The following is a 24,994-nucleotide window of genomic DNA, read 5'->3' on the forward strand; positions in this document are numbered from 1 at the left end:
TTACTTCCCAACACTGAGGCCCTATGTACCTCATTATTACTTCCTAACACTGAGGCCCTATGTACCTCATTATTACTTCCTAACACGGAGGCCCTATGTAACTCATTATGACTTCCCAACACTGAGTTGGGTTGAGTCACTGACATGGTCTTTCTGTCCGTGTTGGCGCCCCCCTCGGGTTCGTGCCGTGGGGGGAGATCTTCGTGGGCTATACTATGCCTTGTCTCAGGATGGTAAGTTGGTGGTTGAAGATATCCCTCTAGTGGTGTGGGGGCTGTGCTTTGGCAAAGTGGGTGGGGTTATATCCTGCCTGTTTGGCCCTGTCCAGGGGTATCATCAGATGGGGCCACAGTGTCTCCTGACCCCTCCAGTCTCAGCCTCCAGTATTTACGCTGAAATAGTTTATGTGTCGAGGGGCTAGGGTCAGTTTCTGGAGTACTTCTCCTGTCCTATCCGGTGTCCTGTGTGAATTTAAGTAGTCTCTCTCTCTCTCTCGATGTACATTTGCATGTCGTCATAGTAGTGAATTTTCTACGCTGTTCAGACTCAGCATATTTAGTATTATTTTTGTTGTGCAGATTTCTTGGTATGTACCCGTTTCACAAGTGTAATTATTGCTATTATAAAAACAGTTTAACAACGTAATTAGAGCTGATATACCATGGCTGTCAGCCTAATCAGCATTCAGGGCTCGAACCACCTAGTGTATAACTGTATTCGTATTGTCTAACTGTAATTACTGATTACTTTTAAATAGACAGAAACCATAGTCCTTTCTGATAAAATATTCCTACAATTATTATTTGGTGCAATGTCTAATGATAAATGTTATTCACAATAGACAGTTGAAGTCGGAAGTTTACATACACTTCGGTTGGAGTCATTTTAAAACTCGTAAAAACTGAGTTTAAATATATAGGTGTATGTAAACTTCCAACTTCAACTGTACATAGCATATATGTTCGGTCTCTAACTTTGCCTCTCTGAGCTGAGGTTTTAACTCAAATCCTTTAACGCTAGGACATTGGATTGTAAGATATTAGCTATTTGTTCCTTAGCCTCTTAATAATTTACCCATGGATATATCCATTGGATACCGTCATGGCTTTTAACATTTCCCCCTAATGGAGTCAGATAGTATATAATATCAGAGTCATAGACCTCAACACTAATTCATCATCCTCACACAAGCTGGATCTCCACCCATCTGCCCAGAGAGGAAAGCCAAGAGATTTATGTCGTGTTCTGTTCCTTTCGGCAACTTAGACCCGAACTGGGAGAGAACCCGGAGGTGAACGGCAGAGTCACTGCCTCTGGGGGAATTAAGGACGCTGCCTTAATAATGGACTGAGATTGACCTAGGTTCAGTCACAAATGGCACCTACCCTATTCCCTAGATAGCACACTACTTTGGGCCATAGCCCCTGGTCAAAGTAGTGTACTACATAGGGAATAGGGTGCCATTTGGGATGCCTACCTGGGCTGTACTGAATCACTAACTTGATACAACACCCTGTTCTCCCAAATACACTAGTCTTCATCCCAAATGGCACTTTATCCCCTACATAGTGCACTACTAGCCTATAGACCCTGGTCTAAAGTAGTGCACTACGTAGCCTATAGACCCTGGTATAAAGTAGTGCACTACGTAGCCTATAGACCCTGGTATAAAGTAGTGCACTACGTAGGGAATAGGGGACCATTTGGGATGGAGCCATTGGTTTGACTGCCAAACACCAGTCAGTGATTCCAGAGAGAATGTCTCTTTCCAACCAACCCAGAGAATTCTTCTCTTTTCAAGGTCACACACAGTACCAGTCAAAAGTTTGGACACACCAACTCATTCAATGGTTTTTCACTTTATTTTTGACTATTTTCTACATTGTAGAATAATAGTGAAGACGTCAAAAACTATGAAATAACACATATGGAATCATGTAGTAACCACCCCTCAAAAAAAAGCATTAAACAAAATCTAAATATATATTTTATATATATTTGAGATTCTTCAGAGAAGCCACCGTTTGCCATTGATGACAGCTTTGCACAAAATGTGAACGATGAAATCCCACACAATCATCATCATCACCATCATCATCACCACCACACACAGAGTGTTGCCAGTGGAACAGTGGAACACAACCCTATTGTGTCTGTCTCTAGATGATCAGTGATATATTACTGGGTGGAGCAGTTTCCTTCACTAGGATGTACACCCTATAATAGTGCACTACTTTTGACCAGAGGGCCCATAGGGTAGTAGTGCACTACTTTTGACCAGAGGGCCCATAGGGTAGTAGTGCACTACTTTTGACCAGAGGGCCGTGGTGACGCAGACCCTCACTTTGATATTCTACTCACTTGCTAGAATTTTTTAAAATATATTTTTTAAATCTTACACACACACACACACACACACACACACACACACACACACACACACACACACACACACACACACACACACACACACACACACACACACACACACACACACACACTTAACCTTTATTTAACTAGGCAGTTAATAAAGAACAAATTCTTATTTACAATGACGGCCTACGCCGGCCAAACACAGATGACGCTGGGCCAATTGCGCGCAGCCCTATGGGACTCCCAATCACGGCCGGTCGTGATACAGCCTGGATTATATACAACATTACTTGTTATATATATATATATATATATATAACAACGAGGCTTTTATCCAAAGTGACTTAGTCATACATTTACCTCTGGGTGGACCCGGGAATCGAACACACTCGCCTGGCATTACAAGCACGATGCTCTATCAACTGAGCGACAGAGGACCACATCCTAAAACTAGGACGATACTTCATCATAGCCGTGGAATATAAAACGAGGCCCCATATCAAAGCCAATACACCGTCATTCAGTCATAAAACTGTCCTCCTAACTCATCTGGAAAACAAACTGTGGAAGCCCTCCAAACCCTGAGAGACAAAACAGGATAGAACAGCTCATATCCAGCATTAAGAGATGTGTTTCAGCCTAGTGCAACTCAACAGGAGCTTATTGTCTGTTGTGACAGAGGGGTTGAGGAAGAGAGGGGTTGAGGAAGAGAGGGGCGAGGAAGAGAAGGGCGAGGAAGAGAGGGGCGAGGGTCACGGGTAGGAGGAGGAATCCGTGTGATTTTACAACAGTTCTTCTTTAGAAGGGGTTGGGTTATATGGGGAGGAAACTGGTGAGAGAGAGACAGGTCTGTCTAGTGTGACATCAGATTCACTACTGACTAGTACAGACCTGCCTAATCAATTACAACCAACACCTACGACTGAGAAACACAACACACAATCAAACAACGCATGCAGTGGTGACCCATATATTCACAACCTCATCAAATCAAATGTATTTTATAAAGCCCGTCTTGCAGATGTAGAAGCACGGTGGCTAGGAAAAACTCCCTAGAAAGGCCAAAACCTAGGAAGAAACCTAGAGAGGAACCAGGCTATGAGGGGTGGCCAGTCCTCTTCTGGCTGTGCCGGGTGGAGATTATAACAGAACATGGCCAAGATGTTCAAATGTTCATAAATGACCAGCAGGGTCAGATAATAATAATCACAGTGGTTGTAGAGGGTGCAACAAGTCAGCACCTCAGGAGTAAATGTCAGTTGTATTTGAACTATTTGCACATCATTACAAACAAATTCAATCAAATGTATTTATAAAGTCCTTCTTACATCAGCTGATATCACAAAGTGCTGTACAGAAACCCAGCCTAAAACCCCAAACAGCAAGCAATGCAGGGGTAGAAGCACATCATCAACAGTGTCTATACGCACACATTATATTGGCATTTTCATACTGGTCCCTCGTGGGAATCGAACCCACAATCCTTTGCATTGCAAGCGGCATGCTCTACCAACTGAGCCACACAAACACAAAAAATATGTTTTGCTCGATATGTAGTCTAATAAACACAGCTCATATCCGTACGGTGTCTATTTCAGCTACAGATAAGTCTACAGTATCACTAGATATACTGTAAGGCTAATGAACTGAAAAGGAAAATGACTGTATAAAATCACACCACAAAGTTTTCAATATGGTTATGCATGGTACACACCAGACACATAACTTTTAAGGCCAAGCACAATGTTTGTTTAAAAAGACACAGTTCTCCAAAAGGGGTGGAGGTACAGGGTGTGGTTCATAACATATTTTTTAAATAAATGTGTTAGATTATGTCCTGTTTTGGCCAGTCAGTTTATGCATAGTCCTGCCAAATTCTAAAACTAACTGACCGTGACCCTGAATCCCAACCAGCAACTTTGTTCCTGTGCCCTGATCTGTTGCCTAAACCGCAGGTATACATCTGAACACTCTGGTCTTTCACCAAAGTCTGGTCTGACAGAAGACACAGGCTTCACCCCACCCCCCAAAAAGTAGTGCCCTATATAGGGAATAGGGTGCCATTTGGGACACAGTCATATTCCACTACAGCATCAGAGAGGAGGTTGAAGGACGGAGGTTACAGGAAGAACTAATGACAGAGCTCATCTGGTTTAGAGGAGACGACCTCTGACCCTGCTATATTCTAGAGGAGACGACCTCTGACCCTGCTATATTCTAGAGGAGACTACCTCTGACCCTGCTATATTCTAGAGGAGACTACCTCTAACCCTGCTATATTCTAGAGGAGACCCTGCTATATCCTAGAGGAGACTACCTCTGACCCTGCTATATTCTAGAGGAGACCCTGCTATATCCTAGAGGAGACTACCTCTGACCCTGCTATATTCTAGAGGAGACCCTGCTATATCCTAGAGGAGACTACCTCTGACCCTGCTATATTCTAGAGGAGACGACCTCTGACCCTGCTATATTCTAGAGGAGACCCTGCTATATTCTAGAGGAGACTACCTCTAACCCTGCTATATTGTAGAGGAGACCCTGCTATATTGTAGAGGAGACCCTGCTATATTGTAGAGGAGACCCTGCTATATTCTAGAGGAGACTACCTCTAACCCTGCTATATTCTAGAGGAGACCCTGCTATATCCTAGAGGAGACTACCTCTGACCCTGCTATATTCTAGAGGAGACCCTGCTATATCCTAGAGGAGACTACCTCTGACCCTGCTATATTCTAGAGGAGACCCTGCTATATCCTAGAGGAGACTACCTCTGACCCTGCTATATTCTAGAGGAGACGACCTCTGACCCTGCTATATTCTAGAGGAGACCCTGCTATATTCTAGAGGAGACTACCTCTAACCCTGCTATATTGTAGAGGAGACCCTGCTATATTGTAGAGGAGACCCTGCTATATTGTAGAGGAGACCCTGCTATATTCTAGAGGAGACTACCTCTAACCCTGCTATATTGTAGAGGAGACCCTGCTATATTCTAGAGGAGACTACCTCTAACCCTGCTATATTGTAGAGGAGACCCTGCTATATTCTAGAGGAGACTACCTCTAACCCTGCTATATTGTAGAGGAGACCCTGCTATATTCTAGAGGAGACTACCTCTAACCCTGCTATATTATAGAGGAGACCCTGCTATATTCTAGAGGAGACGACCTCTGACCCTGCTATATTCTAGAGGAGACTACCTCTAACCCTGCTATATTCTAGAGGAGACTACCTCTAACCCTGCTATATTGTAGAGGAGACCCTGGTATATTCTAGAGGAGACGACCTCTGACCCTGCTATATTCTAGAGGAGACTACCTCTAACCCTGCTATATTGTAGAGGAGACTACCTCTAACCCTGCTATATTGTAGAGGAGACCCTGCTATATTCTAGAGGAGACTACCTCTAACCCTGCTATATTGTAGAGGAGACCCTGCTATATTCTAGAGGAGACTACCTCTAACCCTGCTATATTGTAGAGGAGACTACCTCTAACCCTGCTATATTGTAGAGGAGACCCTGCTATATTCTAGAGGAGACTACCTCTAACCCTGCTATATTGTAGAGGAGACCCTGCTATATTCTAGAGGAGACTACCTCTAACCCTGCTATATTCTAGAGGAGACTACCTCTAACCCTGCTATATTGTAGAGGAGACCCTGCTATATTCTAGAGGAGACTACCTCTAACCCTGCTATATTCTAGAGGAGACCCTGCTACATTCTAGAGGAGACTACCTCTAACCCTGCTATATTGTAGAGGAGACCCTGCTATATTCTAGAGGAGACTACCTCTAACCCTGCTATATTCTAGAGGAGACTACCTCTAACCCTGCTATATTGTAGAGGAGACCCTGCTATATTATAGAGGAGACTACCTCTAACCCTGCTATATTGTAGAGGAGACTACCTCTAACCCTGCTATATTGTAGAGGAGACCCTGCTATATTCTAGAGGAGACTACCTCTAACCCTGCTATATTCTAGAGGAGACTACCTCTAACCCTGCTATATTGTAGAGGAGACCCTGCTATATTATAGAGGAGACTACCTCTAACCCTGCTATATTCTAGAGGAGACGACCTCTGACCCTGCTATATTCTAGAGGAGACCCTGCTACATTCTAGAGGAGACTACCTCTAACCCTGCTATATTGTAGAGGAGACCCTGCTATATTCTAGAGGAGACTACCTCTAACCCTGCTATATTCTAGAGGAGACTACCTCTAACCCTGCTATATTGTAGAGGAGACCCTGCTATATTATAGAGGAGACTACCTCTAACCCTGCTATATTGTAGAGGAGACTACCTCTAACCCTGCTATATTGTAGAGGAGACCCTGCTATATTCTAGAGGAGACTACCTCTAACCCTGCTATATTGTAGAGGAGACCCTGCTATATTCTAGAGGAGACTACCTCTAACCCTGCTATATTCTAGAGGAGACTACCTCTAACCCTGCTATATTGTAGAGGAGACCCTGCTATATTCTAGAGGAGACTACCTCTAACCCTGCTATATTCTAGAGGAGACCCTGCTACATTCTAGAGGAGACTACCTCTAACCCTGCTATATTGTAGAGGAGACCCTGCTATATTCTAGAGGAGACTACCTCTAACCCTGCTATATTGTAGAGGAGACCCTGCTATATTCTAGAGGAGACTACCTCTAACCCTGCTATATTCTAGAGGAGACTACCTCTAACCCTGCTATATTCTAGAGGAGACTACCTCTAACCCTGCTATATTGTAGAGGAGACCCTGCTATATTCTAGAGGAGACTACATCTGACCCTGCTATATTGTAGAGGAGACCCTGCTATATTCTAGAGGAGACTACCTCTAACCCTGCTATATTCTAGAGGAGACTACCTCTAACCCTGCTATATTGTAGAGGAGACCCTGCTATATTCTAGAGGAGACTACCTCTAACCCTGCTATATTCTAGAGGAGACTACCTCTAACCCTGCTATATTCTAGAGGAGACTACCTCTAACCCTGCTATATTCTAGAGGAGACTACCTCTAACCCTGCTATATTCTAGAGGAGACTACCTCTAACCCTGCTATATTCTAGAGGAGACTACCTCTAACCCTGCTATATTCTAGAGGAGACTACCTCTAACCCTGCTATATCCTAGAGGAGACTACCTCTAACCCTGCTATATCCTAGAGGAGACTACCTCTAACCCTGCTATATTGTAGAGGAGACCCTGCTATATTCTAGAGGAGACTACCTCTAACCCTGCTATATTCTAGAGGAGACCCTGCTACATTCTAGAGGAGACTACCTCTAACCCTGCTATATTGTAGAGGAGACCCTGCTATATTCTAGAGGAGACTACCTCTAACCCTGCTATATTGTAGAGGAGACCCTGCTATATTCTAGAGGAGACTACCTCTAACCCTGCTATATTCTAGAGGAGACTACCTCTAACCCTGCTATATTCTAGAGGAGACTACCTCTAACCCTGCTATATTGTAGAGGAGACCCTGCTATATTCTAGAGGAGACTACCTCTGACCCTGCTATATTGTAGAGGAGACCCTGCTATATTCTAGAGGAGACTACCTCTAACCCTGCTATATTCTAGAGGAGACTACCTCTAACCCTGCTATATTGTAGAGGAGACCCTGCTATATTCTAGAGGAGACTACCTCTAACCCTGCTATATTCTAGAGGAGACTACCTCTAACCCTGCTATATTCTAGAGGAGACTACCTCTAACCCTGCTATATTCTAGAGGAGACTACCTCTAACCCTGCTATATTCTAGAGGAGACTACCTCTAACCCTGCTATATTCTAGAGGAGACTACCTCTAACCCTGCTATATTCTAGAGGAGACTACCTCTGACCCTGCTATATCCTAGAGGAGACTACCTCTAACCCTGCTATATTCTAGAGGAGACTACCTCTGACCCTGCTATATTCTAGAGGAGACTACCTCTGACCCTGCTATATTCTAGAGGAGACTACCTCTAACCCTGCTATATCCTAGAGGAGACTACCTCTAACCCTGCTATATCCTAGAGGAGACTACCTCTGACCCTGCTATATTCTAGAGGAGACTACCTCTAACCCTGCTATATTCTAGAGGAGACTACCTCTAACCCTGCTATATTCTAGAGGAGAATACCTCTAACCCTGCTATATTCTAGAGGAGACTACCTCTAACCCTGCTATATTCTAGAGGAGACTACCTCTAACCCTGCTATATTCTAGAGGAGACTACCTCTAACCCTGCTATATTCTAGAGGAGACTACCTCTAACCCTGCTATATTCTAGAGGAGACTACCTCTAACCCTGCTATATTCTAGAGGAGACTACCTCTAACCCTGCTATATCCTAGAGGAGACTACCTCTAACCCTGCTATATCCTAGAGGAGACTACCTCTGACCCTGCTATATTCTAGAGGAGACTACCTCTAACCCTGCTATATTCTAGTGGAGACTACCTCTAACCCTGCTATATCCTAGAGGAGACTACCTCTGACCCTGCTATATTCTAGAGGAGACTACCTCTAACCCTGCTATATTCTAGAGGAGACTACCTCTAACCCTGCTATATTCTAGAGGAGACTACCTCTAACCCTGCTATATTCTAGTGGAGACTACCTCTAACCCTGCTATATTCTAGAGGAGACTACCTCTAACCCTGCTATATTCTAGAGGAGACTACCTCTAACCCTGCTATATTGTAGAGGAGACCCTGCTATATTCTAGAGGAGACTACCTCTAACCCTGCTATATTGTAGAGGAGACCCTGCTATATTCTAGAGGAGACTACCTCTAACCCTGCTATATTGTAGAGGAGACCCTGCTATATTCTAGAGGAGACTACCTCTAACCCTGCTATATTATAGAGGAGACCCTGCTATATTCTAGAGGAGACGACCTCTGACCCTGCTATATTCTAGAGGAGACTACCTCTAACCCTGCTATATTCTAGAGGAGACTACCTCTAACCCTGCTATATTGTAGAGGAGACCCTGCTATATTCTAGAGGAGACGACCTCTGACCCTGCTATATTCTAGAGGAGACTACCTCTAACCCTGCTATATTCTAGTGGAGACTACCTCTAACCCTGCTATATCCTAGAGGAGACTACCTCTAACCCTGCTATATTCTAGAGGAGACTACCTCTAACCCTGCTATATTCTAGAGGAGACTACCTCTAACCCTGCTATATTCTAGAGGAGACTACCTCTAACCCTGCTATATCCTAGAGGAGACTACCTCTAACCCTGCTATATCCTAGAGGAGACTACCTCTAACCCTGCTATATCCTAGAGGAGACTACCTCTGACCCTGCTATATTCTAGAGGAGACTACCTCTAACCCTGCTATATTCTAGTGGAGACTACCTCTAACCCTGCTATATCCTAGAGGAGACTACCTCTGACCCTGCTATATTCTAGAGGAGACTACCTCTAACCCTGCTATATTCTAGAGGAGACTACCTCTGACCCTGCTATATTCTAGAGGAGACGACCTCTGACCCTGCTATATTCTAGAGGAGACTACCTAGGACCCTGCTATATTCTAGAGGAGACTACCTCTGACCCTGCTATATTCTAGAGGAGACCACCTCTAACCCTGCTATATTCTAGAGGAGACCACCTCTGACCCTGCTATATCCTAGAGGAGACTACCTCTGACCCTGCTATATTCTAGAGGAGACTACCTCTAACCCTGCTATATTCTAGAGGAGACCACCTCTGACCCTGCTATATTCTAGAGGAGACTACCTCTGACCCTGCTATATCCTAGAGGAGACTACCTCTAACCCTGCTATATTCTAGAGGAGACTACCTCTGACCCTGCTATATTCTAGAGGAGACTACCTCTAACCCTGCTATATTCTAGAGGAGACTACCTCTGACCCTGCTATATTCTAGAGGAGACTACCTCTAACCCTGCTATATTCTAGAGGAGACTACCTCTGACCCTGCTATATTCTAGAGGAGACTACCTCTAACCCTGCTATATTCTAGAGGAGACTACCTCTAACCCTGCTATATTCTAGAGGAGACTACCTCTAACCCTGCTATATTGTAGAGGAGACCCTGCTATATTCTAGAGGAGACTACCTCTGACCCTGCTATATTCTAGAGGAGACTACCTCTAACCCTGCTATATTCTAGAGGAGACTACCTCTGACCCTGCTATATTCTAGAGGAGACCCTGCTATATTCTAGAGGAGACTACCTCTAACCCTGCTATATTCTAGAGGAGACTACCTCTAACCCTGCTATATTGTAGAGGAGACCCTGCTATATTCTAGAGGAGACTACCTCTAACCCTGCTATATTCTAGAGGAGACTACCTCTAACCCTGCTATATCCTAGAGGAGACTACCTCTAACCCTGCTATATTCTAGAGGAGACTACCTCTAACCCTGCTATATTCTAGAGGAGACCACCTCTGACCCTGCTATATTCTAGAGGAGACTACCTCTGACCCTGCTATATCCTAGAGGAGACTACCTCTAACCCTGCTATATTCTAGAGGAGACTACCTATGACCCTGCTATATCCTAGAGGAGACTACCTCTAACCCTGCTATATTCTAGAGGAGACTACCTCTAACCCTGCTATATTCTAGAGGAGACTACCTCTAACCCTGCTATATCCTAGAGGAGACTACCTCTAACCCTGCTATATTCTAGAGGAGACTACCTCTAACCCTGCTATATTCTAGAGGAGACTACCTCTGACCCTGCTATATTCTAGAGGAGACGACCTCTGACCCTGCTATATTCTAGAGGAGACTACCTAGGACCCTGCTATATTCTAGAGGAGACTACCTCTGACCCTGCTATATTCTAGAGGAGACTACCTCTGACCCTGCTATATTCTAGAGGAGACCACCTCTGACCCTGCTATATTCTAGAGGAGACTACCTCTAACCCTGCTATATTCTAGAGGAGACTACCTCTAACCCTGCTATATTCTAGAGGAGACCACCTCTGACCCTGCTATATTCTAGAGGAGACCACCTCTGACCCTGCTATATTCTAGAGGAGACTACCTCTAACCCTGCTATATTCTAGAGGAGACTACCTCTAACCCTGCTATATTCTAGAGGAGACTACCTCTGACCCTGCTATATTCTAGAGGAGACTACCTCTGACCCTGCTATATTCTAGAGGAGACTACCTCTAACCCTGCTATATTCTAGAGGAGACTACCTCTGACCCTGCTATATTCTAGAGGAGACTACCTCTAACCCTGCTATATTCTAGAGGAGACTACCTCTAACCCTGCTATATTCTAGAGGAGACTACCTCTAACCCTGCTATATTCTAGAGGAGACTACCTCTGACCCTGCTATATTCTAGAGGAGACTACCTCTAACCCTGCTATATTCTAGAGGAGACGACCTCTGACCCTGCTATATTCTAGAGGAGACCCTGCTATCTATTAGAGGAGACTACCTCTAACCCTGCTATATTCTAGAGGAGACTACCTCTGACCCTGCTATATTCTAGAGGAGACTACCTCTGACCCTGCTATATTCTAGAGGAGACTACCTCTAACTCTGCTATATTCTAGAGGAGACTACCTCTAACCCTGCTATATTCTAGAGGAGACTACCTCTAACCCTGCTATATTCTAGAGGAGACTACCTCTAACCCTGCTATATTCTAGAGGAGACTACCTCTAACCCTGCTATATTCTAGAGGAGACTACCTCTGACCCTGCTATATTCTAGAGGAGACTACCTCTGACCCTGCTATATTCTAGAGGAGACTACCTCTGACCCTGCTATATTCTAGAGGAGACTACCTCTGACCCTGCTATATTCTAGAGGAGACTACCTCTGACCCTGCTATATTCTAGAGGAGACTACCTCTAACCCTGCTATATTCTAGAGGAGACTACCTCTAACCCTGCTATATTCTAGAGGAGACTACCTCTAACCCTGCTATATTCTAGAGGAGACTACCTCTAACCCTGCTATATTCTAGAGGAGACTACCTCTAACCCTGCTATATTCTAGAGGAGACTACCTCTAACCCTGCTATATTCTAGAGGAGACTACCTCTAACCCTGCTATATTCTAGAGGAGACTACCTCTGACCCTGCTATATTCTAGAGGAGACTACCTCTGACCCTGCTATATTCTAGAGGAGACTACCTCTGACCCTGCTATATTCTAGAGGAGACTACCTCTGACCCTGCTATATTCTAGAGGAGACTACCTCTAACCCTGCTATATTCTAGAGGAGACTACCTCTAACCCTGCTATATTCTAGAGGAGACTACCTCTAACCCTGCTATATTCTAGAGGAGACTACCTCTAACCCTGCTATATTCTAGAGGAGACTACCTCTAACCCTGCTATATTCTAGAGGAGACTACCTCTGACCCTGCTATATTCTAGAGGAGACTACCTCTAACCCTGCTATATTCTAGAGGAGACTACCTCTAACCCTGCTATATTCTAGAGGAGACTACCTCTAACCCTGCTATATTGTAGAGGAGACCCTGCTATATTCTAGAGGAGACTACCTCTGACCCTGCTATATTCTAGAGGAGACTCCCTCTAACCCTGCTATATTCTAGAGGAGACTACCTCTGACCCTGCTATATTCTAGAGGAGACCCTGCTATATTCTAGAGGAGACTACCTCTAACCCTGCTATATTCTAGAGGAGACTACCTCTAACCCTGCTATATTGTAGAGGAGACCCTGCTATATTCTAGAGGAGACTACCTCTAACCCTGCTATATTGTAGAGGAGACCCTGCTATATTCTAGAGGAGACTACCTCTAACCCTGCTATATTCTAGAGGAGACTACCTCTAACCCTGCTATATCCTAGAGGAGACTACCTCTAACCCTGCTATATTCTAGAGGAGACTACCTCTAACCCTGCTATATTCTAGAGGAGACCACCTCTGACCCTGCTATATTCTAGAGGAGACTACCTCTGACCCTGCTATATCCTAGAGGAGACTACCTCTAACCCTGCTATATTCTAGAGGAGACTACCTCTGACCCTGCTATATCCTAGAGGAGACTACCTCTAACCCTGCTATATTCTAGAGGAGACTACCTCTAACCCTGCTATATCCTAGAGGAGACTACCTCTAACCCTGCTATATTCTAGAGGAGACTACCTCTAACCCTGCTATATTCTAGAGGAGACGACCTCTGACCCTGCTATATTCTAGAGGAGACCCTGCTATATTCTAGAGGAGACTACCTCTAACCCTGCTATATTGTAGAGGAGACCCTGCTATATTCTAGAGGAGACTACCTCTAACCCTGCTATATTCTAGAGGAGACTACCTCTAACCCTGCTATATCCTAGAGGAGACTACCTCTAACCCTGCTATATTCTAGAGGAGACTACCTCTAACCCTGCTATATTCTAGAGGAGACCACCTCTGACCCTGCTATATCCTAGAGGAGACTACCTCTAACCCTGCTATATTCTAGAGGAGACTACCTCTGACCCTGCTATATCCTAGAGGAGACTACCTCTAACCCTGCTATATTCTAGAGGAGACTACCTCTAACCCTGCTATATCCTAGAGGAGACTACCTCTAACCCTGCTATATCCTAGAGGAGACTACCTCTAACCCTGCTATATTCTAGAGGAGACTACCTCTAACCCTGCTATATTCTAGAGGAGACGACCTCTGACCCTGCTATATTCTAGAGGAGACTACGTAGGACCCTGCTATATTCTAGAGGAGACTACCTCTGACCCTGCTATATTCTAGAGGAGACTACCTCTAACCCTGCTATATTCTAGAGGAGACCACCTCTGACCCTGCTATATTCTAGAGGAGACTACCTCTAACCCTGCTATATTCTAGAGGAGACCACCTCTAACCCTGCTATATTCTAGAGGAGACCACCTCTGACCCTGCTATATTCTAGAGGAGACCACCTCTGACCCTGCTATATTCTAGAGGAGACTACCGCTAACCCTGCTATATTCTAGAGGAGACTACCTCTAACCCTGCTATATTCTAGAGGAGACTACCTCTGACCCTGCTATATTCTAGAGGAGACTACCTCTGACCCTGCTATATTCTAGAGGAGACTACCTCTAACCCTGCTATATTCTAGAGGAGACTACCTCTGACCCTGCTATATTCTAGAGGAGACTACCTCTAACCCTGCTATATTCTAGAGGAGACTACCTCTGACCCTGCTATATTCTAGAGGAGACTACCTCTAACCCTGCTATATTCTAGAGGAGACTACCTCTGACCCTGCTATATTCTAGAGGAGACTACATCTGACCCTGCTATATTCTAGAGGAGACTACCTCTAACCCTGCTATATTCTAGAGGAGACTACCTCTAACCCTGCTATATTCTAGAGGAGACTACCTCTAACCCTGCTATATTCTAGAGGAGACTACCTCTGACCCTGCTATATTCTAGAGGAGACTACCTCTAACCCTGCTATATTCTAGAGGAGACTACCTCTAACCCTGCTATATTCTAGAGGAGACGACCTCTGACCCTGCTATATTCTAGAGGAGACTACCTCTAACCCTGCTATATTCTAGAGGAGACTACCTCTAACCCTGCTATATTCTAGAGGAGACTACCTCTAACCCTGCTATATTCTAGAGGAGACTACCTCTGACCCTGCTATATTCTAGAGGAGACTACCTCTAACCCTGCTATATTCTAGTGGAGACTACCTCTGACCCTGCTATATTCTAGAGGAGACTACCTCTAACCCTGCTATATTCTAGAGGAGACTACCTCTAACCCTGCTATATTCTAGTGGAGACTACCTCTGACCCTGCTATATTCTAGAGGAGACTACCTCTAACCCTGCTATATTCTAGAGGAGACTACCTCTAACCCTGCTATATTCTAGAGGAGACTACCTCTAACCCTGCTATATTCTAGAGGAGACTACCTCTGACCCTGCTATATTCTAGAGGAGACGACCTCTGACCCTGCTATATTCTAGAGGAGACCCTGCTATCTATTAGAGGAGACTACCTCTAACCCTGCTATATTCTAGAGGAGACTACCTCTGACCCTGCTATATTCTAGAGGAGACTACCTCTGACCCTGCTATATTCTAGAGGAGACTACCTCTGACCCTGCTATATTCTAGAGGAGACTACCTCTAACCCTGCTATATTCTAGAGGAGACTACCTCTAACCCTGCTATATTCTAGAGGAGACTACCTCTAACCCTGCTATATTCTAGAGGAGACTACCTCTAACCCTGCTATATTCTAGAGGAGACTACCTCTAACCCTGCTATATTCTAGAGGAGACTACCTCTGACCCTGCTATATTCTAGAGGAGACTACCTCTGACCCTGCTATATTCTAGAGGAGACTACCTCTGACCCTGCTATATTCTAGAGGAGACTACCTCTGACCCTGCTATATTCTAGAGGAGACTACCTCTAACCCTGCTATATTCTAGAGGAGACTACCTCTAACCCTGCTATATTCTAGAGGAGACTACCTCTAACCCTGCTATATTCTAGAGGAGACTACCTCTAACCCTGCTATATTCTAGAGGAGACTACCTCTAACCCTGCTATATTCTAGAGGAGACTACCTCTAACCCTGCTATATTCTAGAGGAGACTACCTCTGACCCTGCTATATTCTAGAGGAGACTACCTCTGACCCTGCTATATTCTAGAGGAGACTACCTCTGACCCTGCTATATTCTAGAGGAGACTACCTCTGACCCTGCTATATTCTAGAGGAGACTACCTCTAACCCTGCTATATTCTAGAGGAGACTACCTCTAACCCTGCTATATTCTAGAGGAGACTACCTCTAACCCTGCTATATTCTAGAGGAGACTACCTCTAACCCTGCTATATTCTAGAGGAGACTACCTCTAACCCTGCTATATTCTAGAGGAGACTACCTCTAACCCTGCTATATTCTAGAGGAGACTACCTCTGACCCTGCTATATTCTAGAGGAGACTACCTCTGACCCTGCTATATTCTAGAGGAGACTACCTCTGACCCTGCTATATTCTAGAGGAGATGAGACTGAGGCAGCGTCACAAATAGCACCTGTGACGTCCCTCCCACTCTGTCTACTGGGATCTGCTGTTTGGTAGTCTGCCTGTTGCAGGCCAGTGGGCCTGGGAGGATCGTCAGATGTGGAGCACCTGGGCAGGCTGGCCACATCAGCCAACAACAGAAAACACTCTCCACTCATCCACACACTACTGATCATATAGACTTCCACAGCTTCTGTTATATTTTTGTATTTATCATTTAGTTTAATAAATGTAATTGGGGCGGTAGGTAGCCTAGTGGTTAGAGTGTAGGGACGGCAGGTAGCCTAGTGGTTAGAGTGTAGGGACGGCAGGTAGCCTAGTGGTTAGAGTGTAGGGACGGCAGGTAGACTAGTGGTTAGAGTGTAGGGACGGCAGGTAGACTAGTGGTTAGAGTGTAGGGGCGGCAGGTAGCCTAGTGGTTGGAGCGTTGGGCCAGTAACCGAAAGGTTGCTGGATCGAATCTCTGAGCTGTCAAGGTATAAATCTGTGGTTCTGTCCCTGAACAAGGCAGTTATCACCCACTGCTCCTTGGCCGTCATTGTAAATAAGAATTTGTTCTGAACTGACTTGCCTAGTTAAATAAAGGTTAAATAAATAAAAAACTTTCAGTTATGTGTTGTCTCCCTTTGTTGTTATGAACTATGAGCCAGCTAACACAGTGGAGGCTTGTCCAATCTGAGATTGTGGTTATATAGTCGTTTTGGTGGTATGTTGTTTGTAAATTTGCCTAATTTGTTTTGTTTGGTTGGCATTTGCTTTGGACTTCCTGTTTTGTGCACGGTCAGCTTGGAGCACCGTGTAAGGGTAGTAACTGGTGCCAAATTGGGTTCAGCTGTGTTGCTACAGTTCTTACAGTGCAATGTGGTACTATGTGTTTGGGAAGTCTTTGTTAAAGCCATCATACATAATTGTTCAGGGTTTTTCCTTGATTGTGTAAGCTTTATGAGTTTTGTTGAATGCTGGAAGAGAAGCAGCCTTTGTCCCCAGTGTGTTGGGCTACACAGCCCCGTGTGTTGGGCTACACAGCCCCGTGTGTTGGGCTACACAGCCCCGTGTGTTGGGCTACACAGCCTCGTGTGTTGGGCTACACAGCCCCGTGTGTTGGGCTACACAGCCCCGTGTGTTGGGCTACACAGCCCCGTGTGTTGGGCTACACAGCCCCGTGTGTTGGGCTACACAGCCCCGTGTGTTGGGCTACACAGCCCCGTGTGTTGGGCTACACAGCCCCGTGTGTTGGGCTACACAGCCCCGTGTGTTGGGCTACACAGCCCCGTGTGTTGGGCTACACAGCCCCGTGTGTTGGGCTACACAGCCCCGTGTGTTGGGCTACACAGCCCCGTGTGTTGGACTACACAGCCCCGTGTGTTGGACTACAAAGCCCCGTGTGTTGGACTACAAAGCCCCGTGTGTTGGACTACAAAGCCCCGTGTGTTGGACTACAAAGCCCCGTGTGTTGGACTACAAAGCCCCGTGTGTTGGACTACAAAGCCCCGTGTGTTGGACTACAAAGCCTCGTGTGTGTTGGACTACAAAGCCATTTGTTTATGCCCATTTCCTAATCATTGGGGTTTTAGGTGCTGGTATATGTGTTACATTGACATAGCTGTGTAGACTTTAGTCTGGTTGAAAAACTAATGTCCTGTCCTTAAAGCAAAAGCAAAAAATTCTGGGGTCAACTAAAAAGAGTTTAAAAAAATTCTGGCCTAGCTATGCCACTTAGTCCAAGTACCGTATCTCAACTTGAGAAGCATGCAGAACCTTCTGGAAAAACCAGTGCTTCTGACTATGATGCAAACATATTTCAGGGTTCTCTCTCCTTTGTAGGATGGGATGAGAAAGTGCCAGTCAAAATGTTGTAACCACTTAGCTGGTGTAAAGGTCTGGGCTGGGGTCATTCTAGGTCAGACCTTTACACCAGCTAAGTGGCTACCCAGAATGACCCCAGACCTTTACACCAGCTAGGTGGTTACCACTTAGCTGGTGTAAAGGTCTGGCCTGGGGTCATTCTGGGTAACCAGTTGGTGCACAATTGTGCGTCGCCTCATGGGTCTTCCGGTCGCGGCCGGCTGCGTCAAAGCCTGGGATCAAACCCGGGTCTGTAGTGACGCCGCTAGCGCTGCGATGCAGTGCCTTAGACCGCTGCTCCACTAGGGAGGCAGATAGTGCCCTACTTTATGACCAGTGCCCTACTTTATGACCAGTGCCCTACTTTATGACCAGTGCCCTACTTTATGACCAGTGCCCTACTTTATGACCAGTGCCCTACTTTATGACCAGTGCCCTACTTTATGACCAGTGCCCTACTTTATGACCAGTGCCCTACTTTATGACCAGTGCCCTACTTTATGACCAGTGCCCTACTTTATGACCAGTGCCCTACTTTATGACCAGTGCCCTACTTTATGACCAGTGCCCTACTTTATGACCAGTGCCCTACTTTATGACCAGTGCCCTACTTTATGACCAGGCCCCAGAGTGCACTTTGAATGGGAATAGGGTTCTATTTTGGATACAGACCACATGTCGGTTTTCATTACTCATCTATTAAATCACAGACGTATGACTTTCTCTCTCCCTCACAAACGGATGAGGTAGTTACAGTCTCCCTCCTCAGACTCACTCCTTTTTTAGGTTTTCGGTTGAGGCTGTTACGTGACCTCTTCAAGAAGGAAGACTGTCAATTCAGCTCTACAGAGTTTTCCATATGTGTCGGGGGGAAGCGAGAGCAAGGGTGCGAGAGAGAGAGAGAAAGAGAGAGAGAGAGAGAGAGAGAGAGAGAGAGAGAGAGAGAGAGAGAGAGAGAGAGAGAGAGAGAGAGAGAGAGAGAGAGAGAGAGAGAGAGAGAGAGAGGGCGAGAGAGAGAAAGGGCGGGCGAGAGAGAGAGAGAGAGAGAGAGAGAGAGGGCGAGAGAGAGAAAGGGCGGGCGAGAGAGCGAGAGAGCGGTGTCAGAATGGAAAGCTAAATAGTTTGGTGTCACTCTAAACCTTCTTGATGTTCTCAGGCAGGACATAATATCAGTTAGCCATATTCCTAAAGTCACTCACGCCTCACATTCTAACTGTAGATCTGGTGTCTGTTTTGAATGTGTCCCAAATGGCACTCTACTCCCTATATAGTGCCCTACTTTAGGCCAGTCAGACACAGCCTTGTTTATTAACAGTGTATCTCGTCTGACTTCATTTTGTCCATAGTCCTGAGTCCCTACAGTCAGTCAGTGTGTACAGTAGGTGTTCAGACTCGTCCCTACAGTCAGTCAGTGTGTAAAGTAGGTGTTCAGACTCAATAGCTTGTTTATTAGATTTAGAGACATCTACAGTTCAGACACCCTTCACTATCTACAGTTCAGACTCCCTCACTGTCCCACCACTACCTACAGTTCAGAGACTCCCTCACTGTCCCACCACTATCTACAGTTCAGAGACTCCCTCACTGTCCCACCACTATCTACAGTTCAGAGAGTCCCTCACTGTCCCACCACTATCTACAGTTCAGAGACTCCCTCACTGTCCCACCACTACCTACAGTTCAGAGAGTCCCTCACTGTCCCACCACTACCTACAGTTCAGAGAGTCCCTCACTGTCCCACCACTACCTACAGTTCAGAGACTCCCTCACTGTCCCACCACTACCTACAGTTCAGAGAGTCCCTCACTGTCCCACCACTACCTACAGTTCAGAGAGTCCCTCACTGTCCCACCACTATCTACAGTTCAGAGACTCCCTCACTGTCCCACCACTACCTACAGTTCAGACTCCCTCACTGTCCCACCACTACCTACAGTTCAGAGACTCCCTCACTGTCCCACCACTATCTACAGTTCAGAGAGTCCCTCACTGTCCCACCACTACCTACAGTTCAGAGACTCCCTCACTGTCCCACCACTACCTACAGTTCAGAGACTCCCTCACTGTCCCACCACTACCTACAGTTCAGATCAAATTTGTCAAATTGTATTTGTCACATGCACTGAATACAACAGGTGTAGACCTTACTGGGAAATGCTGACTTACAAGCCCATTACCAACAATGCAGTTGGTTAAAGGGGGGGGGAAATCAATGCAAATAGTCTGGGTAGACATTTAATTAGATGTTCAGGAGTCTTATGGCTTGGGGAGTAGAAGAAGCTGTTTAGAAGCTTTTTGGACCTCGACCTGGCGCTCCGGTACCGCTTGCCGTGCGGTAACAGAGAGAACAGTCTATGACTAGGGTGGCTGGAGTCTGACAATTTTTTGGAGCCTTCCTCTGACACCACCTGGTATAGAGGTCCTGGATGGCAGGAAGCTTGGCTCCAGTGATGTACTGGGTCGTACGCACTACCCTCTGTAGCGCCTTACCGAGCAGTTGCCATACCAGGCGGTGATGCAACCGGTCAGGATGCTCTCAACGGTGCAGCTATAAAACCTTTTGAGGATCTCGGGACACATGCCAAATCTTTTCAGTCTCCTGAGGGGGAATAGACATTGTCGTGCCTTCTTTACGACTGTCTTGATGTGCTTGGACCATGTTAGTTTGTTGGTGATGTGGACACCAAGGAACTTGAAGCTCTCAACCTGCTCCACTACAGCCCCGTCGATGAGAATGGGGGCGTGCTCAGTCCTCATTTTCCTGTAGTCCACGATCATCTCCTCTTGATCACATTACAGGAGAGGTCGTTCAGACACCCTCACTAACTGGTTCCATGTCTGTGTGACCTGAAGTCACCACCGGTGTGCGTTCACCACTACAACCGGTCTTTTTGCAACATGGTTTCACTGTTAATAGCTGCAACGCCATGTCTTTATATTTCTGTTAGAAATTAGCTGTTGGCTTGACATAAAACGTTGTTTTGTTATTCAGTAGGGAGTTTTTCTAGGAGGAGTAAATGCCACATGCCTCGGAAGGTAGCAGGTATGTTATCCAACCTCAGTCCGTCAAATTACATTTGCTTCGCTTGATTTAAATCACCGAAGTGATTTTAATCTCATTTAATGGATTTTCCAACAGAATTAGAAAGACATCTCAAACCTCTCCTCTAACTAACATGGTCCAAGCACACCAAGACAGTCGTGAAGAGGGTACGACAAAACCTATTTCCCCCTCAGGAGACTGAAAAGATTTGGCATGGGTCCTCAGATCCTCAAAAGGTTCTACAGCTGCACCATCGAGAGCTTTCTGACTGGTTGCATCACTGGCTGGTATGGCAACTGCTCGGCCTCCGACCGCAAGGCACTACAGATGGTAGTACGTACGGCCCAGTACACCACTGGGGCCAAGCTTCCTGCCATCCAGGACCTCTATACCAAGCGGTCTCAGAGGAAGGCCATAAAAATTGCCCAAGCCACCCAAGTCATAGACTGTTTTCTCTGCTACCGCACGGCAAGCAGGACCGGAGCGCCAAGTCTAGGTCCAAGAGGCTTCTACTCCCAAGACATAAGACTCCTGAACATCTAGTCAAATGGCTACCCAAACTGTTTGCAGTGCCCCCCCCCCCCCCCCCTCTTCACACAGCTGCTACTCTCTGTTGTCATCTATGCCTAGTCACTTTAATAACTCTACCTACATGTACAGACTACCTCAACTAACCGGTGCCCCCGCACATTGACTCTGTACCGGTACCCCCCTGTATATAGCCTCCACATTGACTCAGTAACGGTACCCCCTGTATATAGCCTCCACATTGACTCAGTACCGGTACCCCCTGTATATAGCCTCCACATTGACTCTGTACCGGTACCCCCTGTATATAGCCTCCACATTGACTCTGTACCGGTACCCCCTGTATATAGCCTCCACATTGACTCTGTACCGGTACTCCCTGTATATAGCCTCCACATTGACTCTGTACCGGTACTCCCTGTATATAGCCTCCACATTGACTCTGTACCGGTACCCCCTGTATATAGCCTCCACATTGACTCTGTACCGGTACCCCCTGTATATAGCCTCCACATTGACTCTGTACCGGTACTCCCTGTATATAGCCTCCACATTGACTCTGTACCGGTACCCCTGTATATAGCCTCCACATTGTACCGGTACCCCCTGTATATAGCCTCCACATTGTACCGGTACCCCCTGTATATAGCCTCCACATTGTACCGGTACCCCCTGTATATAGCCTCCCCATTGACTCTGTACTGGTACCCCCTGTATATAGCCTCCACATTGACTCTGTACCGGTACCCCTGTATATAGCCTCCACACTGACTCTGTACCGGTACCCCCCTGTATATAGTCTCCACATTGATTCTGTACCGGTACCCCCTGTATATAGCCTCCACATTGACTCTGTACCGGTACCCCTGTATATAGCCTCCACACTGACTCTGTACCGGTACCCCCTGTATATAGTCTCTATATTGTTATTTTACTGCTGCTCTTTAATTACTTGTTACTTTTATCTCTTATTCTTATTCATATTTTTTTTAACTGCATTGTTGGTTAGGGGCTCGTAAGGAAACATTTCCCTGTAAGGTCTACACCTGTTGTAATTCGGGTGTGTGTGAAGAATAAAATTTGATTTGTACTGTGTCCAGTCTAAATAATGTATTCTGTTTTCCTGTGGGTGTCTGGTCTTGCTAGCTACCTGCTAAGGATGGGATAAATTGTCACTGCTGTGTAAACAGGTGTGGTGGGTTCTTTCATGATACGGTGTGTTTTACGGTTTAGTACGCATGGTATATTCTGGTATGGTACAGTGGGTGAGTATAATATAGTATAGCAGTATTATTACTTACTGATGGTGAGTATAGTATATACAGTATGGACTAGTTATATTATATTACTGATGGTGAGTATAGTATATACAGTATGGACTAGTTATATTATATTACTGATGGTGAGTATAGTATATACAGTATGGTCTAGTTATATTACTGAGGGTGAGTATAGTATATACAGTATGGTCTAGTTATATTACTGAGGGTGAGTATAGTATATACAGTACGGTCTAGTTATATTACTGAGGGTGAGTATAGTATATACAGTATGGTCTAGTTATATTACTGAGGGTGAGTATAGTATATACAATACGGTATAGTTATATTGCTGAGGGTGAGTATAGTGTATACGGTATGGTATAGTTATATTGCTGAGGGTGAGTATAGTGTATAGTTATATTGCTGAGGGTGAGTATAGTGTATACGGTATGGTATAGTTATATTACTGAGGGTGAGTATAGTGTATAGGGTACGGTCTAGTTATATTACTGAGGGTGAGTATAGTATATACAATACGGTATAGTTATATTGCCGAGGGTGAGTATAGTGTATACGGTATGGTATAGTTATATTGCTGAGGGTGAGTATAGTGTATAGGGTATAGTTATATTGCTGAGGGTGAGTATAGTGTATACGGTATGGTATAGTTATATTACTGAGGGTGAGTATAGTATATACAATACGGTATAGTTATATTACTGAGGGTGAGTATAGTATATACAATACGGTATAGTTATATTGCTGAGGGTGAGTATAGTATATACAATACGGTATAGTTATATTACTGAGGGTGAGTATAGTGTATAGGGTACGGTCTAGTTATATTACTGAGGGTGAGTATAGTGTATACGGTACGGTATAGTTATATTACTGAGGGTGAGTATAGTGTATAGGGTACGGTCTAGTTATATTACTGAGGGTGAGTATAGTGTATAGGGTATGGTATAGTTATATTACTGAGGGTGAGTATAGTGTATAGGGTACGGTCTAGTTATATTACTGAGGGTGAGTATAGTGTATAGGGTACGGCCTAGTTATATTGCTGAGGGTGAGTATAGTGTATAGGGTATAGTTATATTGCTGAGGGTGAGTATAGTGTATACGGTATGGTATAGTTATATTACTGAGGGTGAGTATAGTGTATAGTTATATTGCTGAGGGTGAGTATAGTGTATAGGGTACGACCTAGTTATATTACTGAGGGTGAGTATAGTGTATAGGGTACGGTCTAGTTATATTAATGAGGGTGAGTATAGTGTATAGGGTACGGCCTAGTTATATTACTGAGGGTGAGTATAGTGTATAGGGTACGGTCTAGTTATATTACTGAGGGTGAGTATAGTGTATAGGGTACGGCCTAGTCATATTACTGAGGGTGAGTATAGTGTATAGGGTACGACCTAGTTATATTACTGAGGGTGAGTATAGTGTATAGGGTACGACCTAGTTATATTACTGAGGGTGAGTATAGTGTATAGGGTACGACCTAGTTATATTACTGAGGGTGAGTATAGTGTATAGGGTACGGTCTAGTTATATTACTGAGGGTGAGTATAGTGTATAGGGTACGGTCTAGTTATATTGCTGAGGGTGAGTATAGTGTATAGGGTACGGCCTAGTTATATTACTGAGGGTGAGTATAGTGTATAGGGTACGGTCTAGTTATATTACTGAGGGTGAGTATAGTGTATAGGGTACGGCCTAGTTATATTACTGAGGGTGAGTATAGTGTATAGGGTACGACCTAGTTATATTACTGAGGGTGAGTATAGTGTATAGGATACGGTCTAGTTATATTAATGAGGGTGAGTATAGTGTATAGGGTATGGTATAGTTATATTACTGAGGGTGAGTATAGTGTATAGGGTACGGCCTAGTTATATTACTGAGGGTGAGTATA

General features: G+C 45.1%; 1 protein-coding gene across 4 annotated transcripts in view; it reads right to left on the bottom strand.

Moving 5' to 3' along the window:
* Window positions 1–24,994, bottom strand: part of LOC139574660 (PDZ and LIM domain protein 7-like) — a 108,058-nt gene that overhangs the window by 34,020 nt on the left and 49,044 nt on the right. The gene's annotated exons all lie outside the window — the stretch shown is intronic.

This window comes from Salvelinus alpinus, chromosome 4 (genome assembly GCF_045679555.1).
Source record: "Salvelinus alpinus chromosome 4, SLU_Salpinus.1, whole genome shotgun sequence".
NCBI classification, from domain to species: Eukaryota; Metazoa; Chordata; class Actinopteri; order Salmoniformes; family Salmonidae; genus Salvelinus; species Salvelinus alpinus.